Here is a 17,598-nt window from a genome sequence, read left to right on the forward strand (position 1 = left end):
AATGGTAGAGGGAAAGCCAGAAAATTGTTGTGTCATGCAGCCGAGTGAAGAGTGTGCTTTAAAAAAGAAATAAATAAGCAAGAGTCAAATGCTGCTTTGAAGTCAAATAAAATGAAAAACAAAAGCTTCCATTCAATTTGCTGTTTTGCTTACATAAAATAATATTTTTAAAAACGTGATTAGGCTTAAAATTGAGATACAGGTGATAGCTGTTAGAGAAGGAGTATTCCAGCGAGGGTATGTTGGTTCGCTTTTGCTTTTATATTTCATTTCATTTTATTGGGTAAATCACCAATTCTCCTTCCCACACCAGAAAAAAATATGTTACTATAGAACTATAAATATATCTCTGGTATTTTGTCCTTCTTTCCCCTATTATTTCTTCTTTATATAAAACTAAACACCCTTCAAACTCTTGCTAGAGCTAAAAATAACATGTGCATGTAAAAAGGGCACAATATTGTCTTAAGGGAATGTGCTACTTCTCCAAGAGCAATTACAGCAAATAGTATCATGCCAACAGGAGCTGTTGAAAGTTATATTGTTGATCTGTGGTTGGAGAACAGCATATTGGATGTCAGCCATATGAATGGCAAAAATAATCCCCTAATATAATACAATAGTTATATGTAAAGCATTAGACTGAAGTGTAATATTTTTTAAATATTAAATTTTAAATTCTTAGTGTACTGAGGATGAGGGGTGCTAAATTTAATTAAGAAATCAACTTCCTCTTTTAAATGATTTTACTTTGTATTATGTCAGGAATAGAATGCTCGAAACTAATGTTCAAAGTAAAAAAAAAAAAGCTTAAATTTAAATGAATGTAAAATCTTTGTTTTGATTACAGTGAAGCTACCCTGATTCATTTAATACTAATGGCATCAGTGATGACTCGAAGTTTTGGAAACATTCCATAGAGTACTTCTTAGGTTTTTGCATAACTTAGTCATATCGAATACTAGAACCAGAAAATGGGTGCGAGCCTTTTTCGCAGGAGAAACCATCATCGAAGTCAGTACTACTCAGAACATAGTAAATACCCTGACAAACATGCTGACATACACAAGTCTTTACCATTCTACTAGAAACCGATATATTCGAATAGTCAAAAAATTTATGTGATGAAACCTGTAAAGTGATTCAGAGATGGTAGTTTAAAAAACACAGTTCATTTTTACATCCATTATAATAGCATTGTGCATTATACATTATAAATTATATTTCTTAACATAATATCCAATACGTAAAAAGCTACATTTGATTACTAAAAGAACATTTTTCACACTATGGTCCTAGAGTGTATAATAGTGGCCACAATATAATCGGTGAAAAATAAGTGGTTGCTGAAGAAATTGATTTTTATAAAAATATTTTCCAACACACAGAAGGTAAAACAAAAGACTTCAGTGTTTTCGTTCCATATTGATTCTGACCTGCCTGATGGTAGGTAAATAATACTTAAAGCAGAAACATCAATTGGTAATCTGCTGAGACTGAATAACTCATTTCCCACTTATCATAGAAGAATGTAGACAATGTCTTGAGGTTAATTCTCAATTTTGAAACTTATTCTCTTAAAATGCCTCAACTATGTGAGTTTGCTTTAGGTGATACATAGAAGTTTGAGCAGTTTACCTTCTCATCTGTTGCGCTTTAATTTTTTTTTTATTGTTTCATCTTCACTTGTAGGGTAAAAGAGAACTTGATTGCATAATTATAACGTAACAGATGGTCACTATTATTAAATTTAATACTAAATACCCTATCTAGGGTAATTATGTGGTTCCTTAGTTTAGTAATCAATTCAGGAGCCTGAATAAGAGCATTTATAACATAGTTATATTTATGTCATCTTTGGCTATTTTCTTTTTTTTTAATTATTATACTTTAAGTTTTAGGGTACATGTGCACAATGTGCAGGTTAGTTACATATGTATACATGTGACATGCTGGTGCGCTGCACCCACTAACTCATCATCTAGCATTAGGTGTACCTCCCAATGCTATCCCTCCCCCCTACCCCCACCCAACAATAGTCCCCAGAGTGTGATGTTCCCCTTCCTGTGTCCATGTGTTCTCATTGTTCAATTCCCACCTATGAGTGAGAATATGCAGTGTTTGGTTTTTTGTTCTTGCGATAGTTTACTGACAATGATGATTTCCAATTTCATCCATGTCCCTAAAAAGGACATGAACTCATCCTTTTTATGGCTGCATAGTATTCCATGGTGTATATGAGCCACATTTTCTTAATCCAGTCTATCATTGTTGGACATTTGGGTTGGTTCCAAGTCTTTGCTATTGTGAATAATGCTGCAATAAACATACGTGTGCATGTGTCTTTATAGCAGCATGATTTATAGTCCTTTGGGTATATACCCAGTAATGGGATGGCTGTGTCAAATGGTATTTCTAGTTCTAGATCCCTGAGGAATCGCCACACTGACTTCCACAATGGTTGAACTAGTTTACAGTCCCACCAACAGTGTAAAAATGTTCCTATTTCTCCACATCCTCTCCAGCACCTGTTGTTTCCTGACTTTTTAATGATTGCCATTCTAACTGGTGTGAGATGATATCTCACTGTGGTTTTGATTTGCATTTCTCTGATGGCCAGTGATGATGAGCATTTTTTCATGTGTTTTTTGGCTGCATAAATGTCTTCTTTTGAGAAGTGTCTGTTCATGTCCTTTGCCCACTTTTTGATGGGGTTGTTTTTTTCTTGTAAATTTGTTTGAGTTCATTGTAGATTCTGGATATTAGCCCTTTGTCAGATGAGTAGGTTGCAAAAATTTTCTCCCATTTTGTGGGTTGCCTGTTCACTCTGATGGTAGTTTCTTTTGCTGTGCAGAAGCTCTTTAGTTTAATTAGATCCCATTTGTCAATTTTAGCTTTTGTTGCCATTGCTTTTGGTGGTTTAAACATGAAGTCCTTGCCCGTGCCTATGTCCTGAATGGTAATGCCTAGGTTTTCTTCTAGGGTTTTTATGGTTTGAGGTCTAACGTTTAAGTCTTTAATCCATCTTGAATTGATTTTTGTATAAGGTGTAAGGAAGGGATCCAGTTTCAGCTTTCTACATGTGGCTAGCCAGTTTTCCCAGCACCATTTATTAAATAGGGAATCCTTTCCCCATTGCTTGTTTTTGTCAGGTTTGTCAAAGATCAGATAGTTGTAGATATGCGGCGTTATTTCTGAGGGCTCTGTTCTGTTCCATTGGTCTATATCTCTGTTTTGGTACCAGTACCATGCTGTTTTGGTTACTGTAGCCTTGTAGTATAGTTTGAAGTCAGGTAGCGTGATGCCTCCAGCTTTGTTCTTTTGGCTTAGGATTGACTTGGCGATGCGGGCTCTTTTTTGGTTCCATATGAACTTTAAAGTAGTTTTTTCCAATTCTGTGAAGAAAGGCATTGGTAGCTTGATGGGGATGGCATTGAATCTGTAAATTACCTTGGGCAGTATGGCCATTTTCACGATATTGATTCTTCCTACCCATGAGCATGGAATGTTCTTCCATGTGTTTGTATCCTCTTTTATTTCATTGAGCAGTGGTTTGTAGTTCTCCTTGAAGAGGTCCTTCATATCCCTTGTAAGGTGGATTCCTAGGTATTTTATTCTCTTTGAAGCAATTGGCAATGGGAATTCACTCATGATTTGGCTCTCTGTTTGTCTGTTATTGGTGTCTAAGAATGCTTGTGATTTTTGTACATTGATTTTGTATCCTGTGAGTTTGCTGAAGTTGCTTATCAGCTTAAGGAGATTTTGGGCTGAGACAGTGGGGTTTTCTAGATATACAATCATGTTGTCTGCAAACAGGGACAATTTGACTTCCTCTTTTCCTAATTGAATACCCTTTATTTCCTTCTCCTGCCTAATTGCCCTGGCCAGAACTTCCAACACTATGTTGCATAGGAGTGGTGAGAGAGAGCATCCCTGTCTTGTGCCAGTTTTCAAAGGGAGTGCTTCCAGTTTTTGCCCGTTCAGTATGATATTGGCTGTGGGTTTGTCATAGATAGCTCTTATTATTTTGAGATACGTCCCATCAATACCTAATTTATTGAGAGTTTTTAGCATGCAGTGTTGTTGAATTTCGTCAAAGGCCTTTTCTGCATCTATTGAGATAATCATGTGGTTTTTGTCTTTGGTTCTGTTTATATGCTGCATTACATTTATTGATTTGCATATATTGAACCAGTCTTGCATCCCAGGGATGAAGCCCACTTGATCATGGTGGATAAGATTTTTGATGTGCTGCTGGATTCAGTTTGCCAGTATTTTATTGAGGAATTTTGCATCAATGTTCATCAAGGATATTGGTCTAAAATTCTCTTTTTTGGTTGTGTCTCTGCCCGGCTTTGGTATCAGGATGATGCTGGCCTCATAAAATGAGTTAGGGAGGATTCCCTCTTTTTCTATTGACTGGAATAGTTTCAGAAGGAATGGTACCAGTTCCTCCTTGTACCTCTGGTAGAATTCGGCTGTGAATCCATCTGGTCCTGGACTCTTTTTGGTTGGTAAGCTGTTGATTATTGCCACAATTTCAGCTCCTGTTATTGGTCTATTCAGAGATTCAACTTCTTCCTGGTTTAGTCTTGGGAGAGTGTATGTGTCGAGGAATGTATCCATTTCTTCTAGATTTTCTAGTTTATTTGCATAGAGGTGTTTGTAGTATTCTCTGATGGTAGTTTGTATTTCTGTGGGATCGGTGGTGATATCCCCTTTATCATTTTTTATTGCGTCTATTTGATTCTTCTCTCTTTTTTTCTTTATTAGTCTTGCTAGTGGTATATCAATTTTGTTGATCCTTTCAAAACACCAGCTCCTGGATTCATTAATTTTTTGAAGGGTTTTTTTGTGTCTCTATTTCCTTCAGTTCTGCTCTGATTTTAGTTATTTCTTGCCTTCTGCTAGCTTTTGAATGTGTTTGCCCTTGCCTTTCTAGTTCTTTTAATTGTGATGTTAGGGTGTCAATTTTGGATCTTTCCTGCTTTCTCTTGTGGGCATTTAGTGCTATAAATTTCCCTCTACACACTGCTTTGAATGTGTCCCAGAGATTTTGATATGTTGTGTCTTTGTTCTCGTTGGTTTCAAAGAACATCTTTATTTCTGCCTTCATTGTGTTATGTACCCAGTAGTCATTCAGGAGGAGGTTGTTCAGTTACCATGTAGTTGAGCAGTTTTGAGTGAGTTTCTTATTCCTGAGTTCTAGTTTGATTGCACTGTGGTCTCAGAGATAGTTTGTTATAATTTCCGTTCTTTTACATTTGCTGAGGAGAGCTTTACTTCCAAGTATGTGGTCAATTTTGGAATAGGTGTGGTGTGATGCTGAAAAAAATGTATATTCTGTTGATTTGGGGTGGAGAGTTCTGTAGATGTCTATTAGGTCCGCTTGGTGCAGAGCTGAGTTCAATTCCTGGGTATCCTTGTTGACTTTCTGTCTTGTTGATCTGTCTAATGTTGACAGTGGGGTGTTAAAGTCTCCCATTATTAATGTGTGGGAGTCTAAGTCTCTTTGTAGGTCACTCAGGACTTGCTTTATGAATCTAGGTGCTCCTGTATTGGGTGCATATATATTTAGGATAGTTAGCTCTTCTTGTTGAATTGATCCCTTTACCATTATGTAATGGCCTTCTTTGTCTCTTTTGATCTTTGTTGGTTTAAAGTCTGTTTTATCCGAGACTAGGATTGCAACCCCTGCCTTTTTTTTGTTTTCCATTTGCTTGGTAGATCTTCCTCCATCCTTTTATTTTGAGCCTATGTGTGTCTCTGCACGTGAGATGGGTTTCCTGAATATAGCACAGTGATGGGTCTTGACTCTTTATCCGGTTTGCCAGTCTGTGTCTTTTAATTGGAGCATTTAGTCCATTTACATTTAAAGTTAATATTGTTATGTGTGAATTTGAACCTGTCATTATGATGTTAGCTGGTTATTTTGCTTGTTAGTTGATGCAGTTTCTTCCTAGTCTCGATGGTCTTTACATTTTGGCATGATTTTGCAGCCTCTGGTACCGGTTGTTCCTTTCCATGTTTAGTGCTTCCTTCAGGAGCTCTTTTAGGGCAGGCCTAGTGGTGACAAAATGTCTCAGCATTTGCTTGTCTGTAAAGTATTTTATTTCTCCTTCACTTATGAAGCTTAGTTTGGCTGGATATGAAATTCTGGGTTGAAAATTCTTTTTTTTAAGATTGTTGAATATTGGCCCCCCCCTCTTCTGGCTTGTAGAGTTTCTGCCGAGAGATCCGCTGTTAGTCTGATGGGCTTCCCTTTGAGGGTAACCCGACCTTTCTCTCTGGCTGCCCTTAACATTTTTTCCTTCATTTCAACTTTGGTGAATCTGACAATTATGTGTCTTGGAGTTGCTCTTCTCGAGGAGTATCTTTGTGGCGTTCTCTGTATTTCCTGAATCTGAATGTTGGCCTGCCTTGCTAGATTGGGGAAGTTCTCCTGGATAATATCCTGCAGAGTGTTTTCCAACTTGGTTCCATTCTCCCCGTCACTTTCAGGTACACCAATCAGACGTAGATTTGGTCTTTACACATAGTCCCATATTTTTTGGAGGCTTTGTTCATTTCTTTTTATTCTTTTTTCTCTAAACTTCCCTTCTCGCTTCATTTCATTCATTTCATCTTCCATCGCTGATACCCTTTCTTCCAGTTGATCGCATTGGCTCCTGAGGCTTCTGCATTCTTCACATAGTTCTCGAGCCTTGGCTTTCAGCTCCATCAGCTCCTTTAAGCACTTCTCTGTATTGGTTATTCTAGTTATACATTCATCTAAATTTTTTTCAAAGTTTTTAACTTCTTTGCCTTTGGTTTGAATTTCCTCCTATAGCTCGTAGTTTGATCATCTGAAGCCTTCTTCTCTCAACTCGTCAAAGTCATTCTCCGTCCAGCTTTGTTCCGTTGCTGGTGAGGAACTGCGATCCTTTGAAGGAGAAGAGGTGCTCTGCTTTTTAGAGTTTCCAGTTTTTCTGCTCTGTTTTTTCCCCATCTTTGTGGTTTTATCTACTTTTGGTCTTTGATGATGGTGATGTACAGATGGGTTTTTGGTGTGGATGTCCTTTCTGCTTGTTAGTTTTCCTTCTAACAGACAGGACCCTCAGCTGCAGGTCTGTTGGAGTTTGCTAGAGGTCCACTCCCGACCCTGTTTGCTTGGGTATCAGCAGCAGTGTCTGCAGAACAGAGGTTTTTTGTGAACTGCGAATGCTGCTGTCTGATCATTCCTCTGAAAGTTTTGTCTCAGAGGAGTACCCGGCCGTGTGAGGTGTCAGTCTGACCCTACTGGGGGGTGCCTCCCAGTTAGGCTGCTCAGGGGTCAGGGACCCACTTGAGGAGGCAGTCTGCCCGTTCTCAGATCTCCAGCTGCATGCTGGGAGAACCACTGCTCTCTTCAAAACTGTCAGACAGGGACATTTAAGTCTGCAGAGGTTACTGCTGTCTTTTTGTTTGGCTGTGTCCTGCCCCCAGAGGTGGAGCCTACAGAGACAGGCAGGCCTCCTTGAGCTGTGGTGGGCTCCACCTAGTTGGAGCTTCTGGGCTGCTTTGTTTACCTAAGGAAGCCTGGGCAATGGCGGGCACCCCTCCCCCAGCCTCGCTGCTGCCTTGCAGTTTGATCTCAGACTGCTGTGCTAGCAATCAGCAAGACTCCATGGGCGTAGGACCCTCCGAGTCATGTGCAGGATATAATCTCCTGGTGCGCCGTTTTTTAAGCCCGTCAGAAAAGCGCAGTATTCGGGTGGGAGTGACCCGATTTTCCAGGTGCCATCTGTCACCCCTTTCTTTGACTAGGAAAGGCAACTCCCTGACCCCTTGCACTTCCCGAGTGAGGCAATGCCTCTCCCTGCTTTGGCTCACGCATGGTGCGCTGCACCCACTGACCTGCGCCCACTGTCTGGCACTCCCTAGTGAGATGAACCCGGTACCTCAGATGGAAATTGAGAAATCACCTGTCTTCTGCGTCGCTCACACTGGGAGCTGTAGACAGGAGCTGTTCCTATTCGGCCATCTTGGCTCCTCGGCTATTTTCTTTTTTCTTCTATTCTCTTCAGCCTATGTTTTGCGTTTGCATCATGGTAATAAATAATAGCATCTAATTATTTATCTTAGAATCTAAGAAGTGTTAAAAAATCTGTCATGTAAAACACTAATTCTGATTACACTAGGAACACCTAAAGTTATTTGTAAGTTAATTGAATGTGGTTTGGGCAAAAGTATCATCTGCCTTACGGCATTCATTTGCTTATTAATAAAAAACTTTTTTCAGTAGAGACATTTTCTGATTAAATCACGAATGCAAGAGCTCACTTAGAGATTATATGATTTCAAACAATGAACTGAAAAAGTCATAATTTCTAAAGAAAAGTCTTCTCAGACAAGCAATTTATATAAAAGAGCAAAGAAACACATTGAAGCTATTGATACCATGTCTATACATACCAAGAGGTAAAGAAAGCAATGTTCTAAAGCATGTTACCAAAAATTTCTGGACTTTTATTAAGAAAATTTTATCTCTAGTGATTTTTTAGAGCTTTGTGGTGGTCAGATAAGTTTCCCAATGTTCTTGCAAGGAGGGTCTTGGGAGAAAGCTGAGAGGTTATCATAGGTTGTGAGATCCTGGAACACATACCCGCTATGGCCAGCAATGGCTACTAGGCTTTGAATTAGTAACATAAAATAATAAGAACTATTTAAACTGCTTCACATGAGGGGAAACCCTACCAATCCATATGTCTGAAGCCTACCAACAAACTTCTAGATTCTTCTCTAGAGAGTTTCATTTGTAAGGTCCTTTGTCAACCTTGCTTAATTTGGATTTTTAAATAAATGGGTATATTAGCCTGTTCTAAAACATTCTGGAAAAGTTTTCAGAAAGCTTCGTTTTCTAAAAAGATTTTATTACTTAAGAAGCCCCATTATTTAATCTAGTTGCTTCAGACCCTGCTTTGCAATTATGTAGTTTCTTTGGTTGAATTCATATTCAGCTTATTTTATGAAGATCATAATTTTGTATAACTACATTGTGGTTTTGTAATATGTCTTACATAACAGTCCTTGTGACTTGATATTCATTGACTTTTTATATTCATTATTTGACTTTTCCTTTCGGAAAAGGTACAACATTTGAACTCAAATTATGATAGTTTCTCATTGTAAATATATGGTCATCAGTGTAAACTATTAATTAGCACCTCATGGGATTTTCTTAAGTGTCATCATATTTTTGGCTTAAATTTTTCTTTTCAAGTTACCTTTCTTTCAAAGCAGGCATAAGATATAAAAAAGGTAAGTGTTAGCTTCCTCCAATTAATAATTATCTTTTAAACAATGATGATACTACTGACAATAAGTAGTAATGGTGGGTGATGTGTTTGCATTTAACCTATTTTCTCCTCCTATTCTCACTTGTCACTTGTAAGAGCGTTCCAACTAAGTCAAATGGAAAAAAAAAAAAAGACTGAGGCTCAACTTAGCATCATGAAAGCACTGACCCATGTAGGGATAGGTATAGACAATGCATGAAACTTAGAGTCATATTTTATTTCACTTAGAGAATTATATCCAACTTTCTACTGGACATCTCTACTTGAATGCTTCAGAGATGTTGACACACATAATAAATACTAGGTTTACTTTCTTCTTTGCTCCTCAGATCTCCCTATCTTTTCATTTTTTTCCTGTCTTGCCATTAAATACCTCTCTTGCCACCATTAAATACCTAGTTAAAACATAACCCTGGAAATTAGCCTCAATTTCTCCCTCTTGTTTAGCCTTTAATTTCATTGGAGATAAGACTCTATCCATTTTGCCTCTTAACACTTCTTGAATTCCTCCCTTCCTTTCCATTCTCACTGCAACTACTTTGCTTCAGACCACTATGGCTTCTCTGCTAGACTTCTCTAAAAGTGCCTTGACAGGATCCCATGCCTCTGGTCCTGTTTTTATCCAATCTATTTTTCACACCATTGCACCATTGTAAGAATTACCTTTATAAATCACAAATGTGACTATATCATTTCTCTGCCAAGAATTCTTCTGTGACTTTAACTTTCTACTTCTAATAAGTCTTTAAGAGGCTTATGACACACTGTAAGAATCTTTCATATTCTAGCAACTCTTACCTCATAAGCCCTATTTCTTGCCAATCCTTCTCCAGTTCCTTACTCAGGTCATACTTACTTTCTTGTAATCCTCAATCAAGACATTTCTATTTTTTTCCTGAACCTATGTGCACGTACTTCTGTAAGCCTAAACATATCTTCTCTTTTTGTTTTGCTTAGCTAAATTTTATGTCTTTTTCAACATTTATGAAGACTTTAAAAAATAATTTCAACTTTTATTTTAGATTCAGAGGGTACATGTGTAGGTTTGTTACATGAATATATTGTGCATTACTGAGGCTTCAGATACTAATGATCCAGTTACCTAGGTAATAGGCATACTATCCAACAACAGTTAGTTTTTCAACACTTATCCCCAACCCCACTCTAGTAGTCCCTAGTGTCTATTATTGCCATCTTTATGTTCATGAGTACCCAAGGTTTAGCGCCCACTTATAAGTGAGAACATGCAGTTTTGACACTCTCTTGCTACCCTTTTGGGTTTCTATTTTATAAGTTGTTGTAAAATCTCAAATTTGCTTTGATTTGACACTTATTAAGATAAATCACAACTGTATTTGTCTGTTCTCAAGCTGCTAATAAAGAAATACCCAAGATTGGGTAAATTATAAAGGAAATAGGTTTAATTGACTCACAGTTCCACATGGCTGGGGAGGCCTCACAATCATGGTGGAAGGGAAAAAAGAAGCAAAGTCATGTCTTACATTGCAGCAGACAAGAGAGAGCTTATGTAGCGGAACTCCTATTTATAAAATCATCAGATCTTGTGAGACTTATTCACTACCACGAAAAGAGTATGGGGGAAACTGAGTCAATTATCTCCACCTGGCCCCACCCTTGACATGTAGGGATTATTACAATTCAAAGTGAGATTTGGGTGGGGACTCAGCCAAACCGTATCAACAACTGTCTTCTGCTAAACCTAAATATCCTCAACCTAGAGATTGTGTCTTTTATTTTACTTCTCACAATTTCTAGCACAGTGCTTGACAAATAGTGCACAGTCCAAATTTATTTGTTGAATAAATGATTGAATGAATGAAACCAGATTAATTTACTTGATTTTTCTCTTCTGATTTTTCTTGATTTTGCTGTTAGAAAGTTCTTATAAAAATGCAAACAAACTCATATGCAGCACAATCAGTATGTGTCCCAAGTAGACAAAGGACTCCTACTTGACACTGTTCCATACATGTAGATAAATCACTTCTACATTATAATACCTACCACCATCCATGATGTTCTCCCTACTTAAGACCTCAGGAGTATTGTTGACCATTCTGCTTAATTGGTTACACCCAATATTGAATAAGTCTTTTTGAATCTATCCTCCAAATTGCTCATGGAGGCTTTTCCTACCTCTTCTCTTAATTCCCGTAACCACTGTATTATTCCTGCTCCCATCATTTCTCGTCTAAATTGGTTTCCCTAAATAGCCTCATATTTTCTTATCTCATTCAACCCTGTACAGTCTAGTCTCTGTAATATAACCATAGTCATAATTCTAAAATATAAATTTATTTATATTCTGTGCTTAAAATCATCCAACAGTTCTCTAATTTCACATAGAAAAGTCAAGATTTACTTATAAGGTGTGGCAGATAAAATGTTTTATTTATATCAAATCTATTACATTTTTGTCTTTGGGCACTCCGATTAAGTCTGTTCCTCAGATTCCATTACTGATAGACAACATTTCAACTGCATTGAATCTTGGATCATAACATGAGTAAACAATGTAAACTTTATTTTGTCAATCTGATGAAATTCAAAGTTTCTCTGTTAAAGCATTTACATTTACTTACACTGATTAATATATATGATAACCACAGCACTGTGGTTAAGAACATGAGGTTTTAAATTACAAATGAGTCATGGCTCCAATATCACTACATATGGAAATGTAGGTAAATCACTTTCTTACTCTAAGTTTGGATTTTCTTTTCTAGAAAATGGTAACTATCTCATTGTGATGTTGATAATTGAACACATAATTAAAACTCAACAAATACAGGCTATTAGTATCTACAAAACCAAAATAATAGCATTTACTTTGTATAGGATTGTTTTGAAGGTGAAGGAGGTAATCTGTGAATAAGAATTTAATATAGTACTTGCACATTCTATTTGCTTAATTAAAACTAATATAAGTGGATGTTATTATCATCATCATCAATATGAATTTTATCTTTAAAATTCATGACAAGGTAATGCTTCAGAATAACCCTAAGCTTATTGAAACTTCAAGCAAACCAAAACTTAAATTATGGTAATTTCTCAGTTATCCAACCAACAAGGTGCTGCTTACACAAATATTATCTAGTTTTACTTTGGATGAACAAGAAATGCAGCAGTAGCAGTGACCATTTAAATCTTCAAATATTGTCCCCCTCCCCACATACTTTATTTCTGTGAACAATTAACAAAGCACAAATTGCTTTTTGGCTGTGGAACAAGAGGAAGGAGGAGGAGTTAGTTCAAATAATGAGCAAATTAACAATAATTACTTAAATGAATGAAACTTGCCCTGAATGCCATATGTTTCTATTATGCTTTGACAATGGTTTTAAAATCTCGGTTATGTTTAGTTTATTTGGCAAACTGTATTTTAACATCATCTCAAAAGCTATGATCTAAGGAAGGCATAACTAAACTATATTTGGTAAAAAAGAAAAAATGATACTACATTGTTTAAGTATGTATAAGAACATATTTTAAATCCTCTTCACATTCTGTTATTTCTAATTTTATGAGTCAAAAAACTTACTCTCACAAGTACATGATTTTCACTTACAGGTACATTATAGCATACTGAAAACTACAATTGAATTATGAATAATAGCTGTGATTTTAGAAGCTGAGAATGAAAATGAAATAGTATAATATTTACCTCTCTTTAGAGTATATTTAGTCTAGTTAAAACATGCTGGCATAGATTTGAGCAGGTAATAACTGACTGTATTTTAAGGCTGGAGGCAAAGCCCAAGGTACTAACTCAAGCAGGTCATTAACGCACTGGTAAAAATGCTCACAGGATATATTCTGGCTTTCTATTTCTATTTGTGCATTTTATATGGTGTATTCATTATTGAAGATGCTAAAACTACTTGGGCTAAATAACATATTTTGGCATAACTTGATAATTTATTAATTAATATTATGTTGTAAATTGACCATTTTAAATCTGTTATTCTTTAATAGTTAATTTTCCTTTTTACTATCTACCTTATTTCTTACTATAATAATGAATATCTATAGTGTTTCCACATCTTAGTTTTTATAAGTTATGTCTATTAAGCAGAAATACAATATTAGACTTCCCAAAAGTTTAGAGAGTTATATCTGTATTTGGCAAATACTTCCTAAATATTTATTGTTGATTAAATTACTTATCAATTATTTATTGTTTTGACTGGGATGCCAATATATTAGTGACTTTAAGGGATTAGAGAGCTGTATTTTTTAATCCTGAAAATTTTATCTGTAAGATTCAATTTATTAAATACTAATTGAAAAGAAATATTTTCCCTGGCTACTCTGCTGTCCTTTCTGCACACTTGAACAGGACCATTTCTCACATCCTCCCATATTTACTGGAGTTTATTAGATGTTTAACTCCTCACTTCTCCTGGCATATATATATATTTTGCTTGTCTGAAATCAAGCCTTTTCTCATGTAAAGTATCTATCTTCCACTTATTTCTATATATGTGTACTTTTCAAGGATACCGATCCCTCCTCACCTAGAAAATTCTAATTTAAAACTTATAAAATTTTCTACTTGCCAAACCAAGAAGGGATTCTCTGCTGCCTGCCAGTTTGCAAATCCTGGTTATGGGATGAAGCCCAAACTTCTAAGCATGGCCTATACTGTCCTTCAACATCTGGCTGCTGCCCTCTGACTTGGCTCATCTTACCACCACTTTGATGTGCAAATAAGACTCCAGTTGCCTCGAAATAGTTGTAACCACCTCCCTCCATCTTTTATGTAAGACTTTGTGCTCTTACACAGATTCGTCTCTCTGAATTTCCTCCCCCAGCTATTCGTTTCATATCTCCCTGAGACTGGTTGGAAAACTTCTCATTCTCCAAATAACTGTAAGTGTTACCTCCTTTGAAAAACATTTACTCAAGCCAAGTCAGTGGTTTCATAAATATTGCAGAATTTCTCTTATAAAAGTAGAATTATCTACTTATCTCTGATGACTTCAATAAGACTTGCAATTCTTGAAGACATGAGTGTCTATCTATAAGCTTAGATGTCTTGTTCTCATTACTTCTTACCTAGACATTGACATGAGTCTCCTAAACTAATTAATTCTTTCTGCTATGGAGTTTTATTTGTCTCACTTAATGAGACTAATAAGGTGAACCACAATGCCATCAGATACCCTGATTTTTATATTTTTAGTTTGCTTTTTTTTAGTTCGCTTTTTTTTAGTTCAGACATATCACCTTGAAACTACAAAATGGCTGTCCTACTTCCAGCATCACAGTTATATTCTGGGCAAGAAGCACAAGAGCAGCAGGAGGTAAAAGTGTATGTCCTGGCCAGATTAGTTCTCTTTAGAGACTTTTTTCTCAAAAAATCAAATATTTTCTCTCTATTATATATGATTGGACAAAACTATGTTACATAAACGTTTCTAGCTTCCAGGGAGAGCTAGAAAATGATAAATTCTTAGTCGGTCCATTTTCACCCTGAATAAAACTGGGTTTTCTTAGTAAGGAAGGAAAGAATGACTATTGGCTTACTTGCAGATATCCTGGTCCTCATTATTTAAACTTCTCTTTGTTCTTCTCAGGGTGTTTCCACACAATAAGTTGAATAATTTTTTATAGATCAACTGGATGATTTTAAGAGAAAAACCATGAAAGAACAATAATTAATCACCAAGAAAAATAAAAAGAAAAAATGAGAAGAACAGTTTCATTTCTAGAGTTAATTTCCAGTATATGGAAACATAGGCTTATCTTTGGAGGGAACAGCACACACCACAGGAATGCCAAGTACCTATAGGATGCTGATACCATACATGACATGACTGAGAAAGTTCTTCTTTTCTGGAGTCCTAGTTAGGTTCAGCTCAGTTTTCTTGGTAGTGTTTTTCAAGATAGCCCCATCCCAACTGGTTTGGCCTGTTTCTCTTTTTCTTGTAGGTGTTTTCCTTTCTTGATGGTATCTATTTTGCTACTTACAAATAGGCGGTAATGGATTAATACCAGACATCACTCAAATAACATATTAACACTTTAACAGTAGGCTTTTATATAAGGAAATTATTAAATCTCAGTTTCTGGATATGTCCATGGCAGGAATAGTGGTGGGTGGGTATGATTTTTAATAACCTCCAACTCATAAGCATAGACAGTGTTCACACTGGGTCAGTTTGTTTTGCCCCCTGAGATATTTAGGATAGTTGACTTTATCTGGATCTCTCCCTTCCCCTAGGTGGCACTACATTTAGATGCATGCTCCACCAGTGCTAGATTTGTTCTATGAAACCATTTATAAATCACAGTTGAATAATTGCTCTTTCTTTCCCTTCCCTTAAGCTCTTACGATGCATAGAGTTCCTAGAAAACCCACACAAAATTACTATCCATTCTACAGAGCACCAATCTCATGGAATAGAAGTTTCCTTAATGATTTTGTCCTTCTCTGGGAACCTATCTGTGAGTTCTAGAGAACTCACACCACAAAGAAAACTGTCTGCTCTGAATAGGCCGGATCCACTCAATGCTGAAGTGTGTTCTCTGCTTCATTGGCGGCCTGATGATTGCAGCACTCTCGTAACCAGTCTTCTGATACCCAGGCTCTCAACTCTTATCTCTCATCACCTTACCATCAGGAAACATTCTGAAACAAGCATCTGAAACACATGATTCTCAATGCTTTATGCTGCTTAATGATTCCTTATTGTTTAAAATATTTAAGCATGGTATCAAATGTTGCTCAAAAGCTAACCACTGTTTTGATACCAGTACCATGCTGTTTTGGTTACTGTAGCCTTGTAGTATAGTTTGAAGTCAGGTAGCGTGATGCCTCCAGCTTTGTTCTTTTGGCTTAGGATTGACTTGGCAATGCGGGCTCTTTTTTGATTCCATGTGAACTTTAAAGTAGTTTTTTCCAATTCTGTGAAGAAAGTCATTGGTAGCTTCATGGGGTTGGCATTGAATCTATAAATTACCTTGGGCAGTGACCAATGGAACAGAACAGAGCCCTCAGAAATAATACCACACATCTACAACCATCCGATCTTTGACAAACCTGACAAAAACAAGAAATGGGGAAAGGATTCCTTATTTAATAAATGGTGCTGGGAAAACTGGCTAGCCATTATGTAGAAAGCTGAAACTGGATCACTTCCCTACACCTTATACAAAAATTAATTCAAGATGGATTAAAGACTTAAATATTAGACCTAAAACCATAAAAACCCTAGAAGAAAACCTAGGCAATACCATTCAGGACATAGGCATGAGCAAGGACTTCATGACTAAAACACCAAAAGCAATGGCAACAAAAGCCAAAATTGACAAATGGGATCTAATTAAACTAAAGAGCTTCTACACAGCGAAAGAAACTACCATCATAGTGAACAGGCAACCTACAGAATGGGAGAAAATTGTTGCAATCTGGAGTTTGAGAGAGACCATCCTGGCCAACATGGCAAAATCTTGTCTCTACTAACAATACAAAAAATAGCCAGGTGTGGTGGCACATGCCTATAATCCCCAGCTACTCAGAAGGCTAAGGCAGGAGAATCACTTGAACAGGGAGGTGGAGGTTGCAGTGAGCTGAGATTCTGCCATTGCACTCCAGCCTGGGCGACAAGAGCGAAACTCCGTTTCAAAAATAAAATAAAATAAAATAAATTCTCACCAATAATCTAATACCTGAATTAGATCTCACTGAACTAACTTCCTCATTTTAGGAGCAGTACTTACCATTGAGATCCCCAAGTTACACAAGCAGTGAGTCCTATTGTTGATATGTAAGCATAGGTATTTTGACTCCAAGTGGTGTCAAAATTTTTTCGACTTTTTAGAAAAAGTAGAGGCTCACAGTGTCAGAACAAACTCGGCTGCTGAATGTGAATTCCTCCAATTTGCCATCCTTTCCTGCTGAACAAAGGAGGTAATTCTGTATTAAGACTCTTCTTACTGATAGATGTGGTCCACAGTCTATGGTCCTGACCTGGGACCTGCCATGAACTTCTTGGCTTCCAGACCTTGCAGTTCATAAGTAACAAAGGCCAGAGATTTGTAGTATTATTGTGGGAGAAGGCATCCTGATTCTCAATAATAATACATTAGTTCTCAGTAATAATAATCGATGGACATTTGGGAACCAAAGAATCCAGGGTTAGTGATGAGATACTAGAACATTCAGCTATTTTCAGGACATAGTGAGTTCACTTGAGAGTTCTCTATAGAGAAGTTTCATAATCTTATAACTATCTGTCTTCAGATGGAGATC

The 17,598-nt window shown here is 36.8% G+C and overlaps 1 long non-coding RNA gene across 1 annotated transcript in view; it reads left to right on the top strand.

Annotated features, from left to right (window-relative positions):
- The window catches only part of LOC130540673 (uncharacterized), a 55,955-nt gene extending 38,718 nt beyond the window's left edge, over positions 1-17,237 (top strand). The window contains exons 3-4 of the long non-coding RNA XR_008954664.1: positions 14,557-14,647; positions 15,672-17,237. This is a non-coding gene — a long non-coding RNA (uncharacterized LOC130540673). The remainder of the gene's footprint in view (positions 1-14,556; positions 14,648-15,671) is intronic.
- The last annotated feature ends 361 nt before the right edge of the window (positions 17,238-17,598 follow it).

This window comes from Pan paniscus, chromosome 10 (assembly GCF_029289425.2).
Source record: "Pan paniscus chromosome 10, NHGRI_mPanPan1-v2.0_pri, whole genome shotgun sequence".
NCBI classification, from domain to species: Eukaryota; Metazoa; Chordata; class Mammalia; order Primates; family Hominidae; genus Pan; species Pan paniscus.